The sequence below is a fragment of the Elephantulus edwardii genome, unplaced genomic scaffold, assembly GCF_000299155.1.
Source record: "Elephantulus edwardii isolate Elephantulus edwardi_28Jun2011 unplaced genomic scaffold, EleEdw1.0 scaffold00101, whole genome shotgun sequence".
NCBI classification, from domain to species: Eukaryota; Metazoa; Chordata; class Mammalia; order Macroscelidea; family Macroscelididae; genus Elephantulus; species Elephantulus edwardii.
The window spans coordinates 12,543,489-12,544,800 of NW_006399851.1; the positions used below are offsets into that span (position 1 = coordinate 12,543,489).

General features: G+C 39.2%; 1 pseudogene; it reads right to left on the minus strand.

Moving 5' to 3' along the window:
• Positions 1-466: 466 nt before the first annotated feature.
• The window catches only part of LOC102870014, a 10,248-nt pseudogene continuing 9,402 nt past the window's right edge, over positions 467-1,312 (minus strand).

The following is a 1,312-nucleotide window of genomic DNA, read 5'->3' on the forward strand; positions in this document are numbered from 1 at the left end:
CTAGATGAATCTCATGAGTGATAAAGTTTGAGAATTAGTCTAGATGATAAAACTGCATTTTTAAAGTCTGAGATCTTTCAACTTTTAGCTGTTGCTTCTATTTCTTATCTATAGAAAAAAGAATTCCTTTCTTCTGGTAAGTTTGATAATAAGGAGTCTTGGCTCACTCAGGATGGTTAAAACAAAACCAAAGACAATCATGACCTTCTACTGTTTCTGGATCATAAGCCAACAAGTCAAAATAATCAAAATAGTCAAAATTCCTCTTAATAGGAAACTGCTTGTCTTCCTCCCCATGAGTAGCCAGTAGATTCAAATCATGGGCTTTTTGGTTAACAGTGCAATACACGACAAACCATGCCACCAGAGAGCTTCTGAAGCAATGGAGATCGACTCTTTGGTCTCTTGTAATAAAATCATCTGCCTCAGCTTTGAGACAGATAAAGTAAAACTTCCTACTCTTGGCTTATTTTTTCTTTATGCATCGCATGCGATGCTGCAGGGAGAGGGAGGGGGATGAGGAAATACTTAAACAGCTGTAGCTAAGAGATACTAGATTGAAGTGTCCATTGAAAATCTATGATATTAGCATATAATCTTGTACAGAATTGAGATCCCAATTCCCCTCTAACTAAGCAACATGAAGGTAACCTGTGGAGAAGTGGAGAGGAGGTGAGCAGCGAAAGTTTCCGTCGAGAGAAGCAAAAGCAGAGTTGATTTACCTCACGAACCTAGACACTTATTTAAATTTTAGGATCTGAGCTCTTTGTCCCAAGAATTGTGGAGAGACATCAATGATTATTTTTGTTTGGGGAAATTCCAAACACTTGTTCTTGCCTTTCCAGTCTATAGAACTGATATGACAGAAAAACAGAGCTCTGACCTTGCCCATATTAATCACTGCCAGCAACAGCTGCTATCCAAGTGATTTTGACTCATTCTGGCTTCATGGATATCAGAATAGACTGTGCTCCATAAGGTTTTCAGTGGCTGATTCTTTGGAAGTGGATCACCAACCCTTTCTCCCACAGAACTTCTGAGGGAACCGGAATCTCTACTTTGTTAGCTAGCATCCAGGCATGTTAATTATTTGTTCACCCAGGGACTCCATATGCATGCATACATTTCTTAAACTTTGGGCATCCATACTAAAGAGCTGAACAGAAGATTCCAAAAGGCTGCTCGGAATGACAAAGCAAAATACTACAATGAAATTTGCGAGGAGCTAGAGTCAGAAAATCAAAAAGGCCGAACTCGCTCAGCATTTCTTAAGCTCAAGAAATTGAAGAACAGATTCAAACCTAGAGTTGCT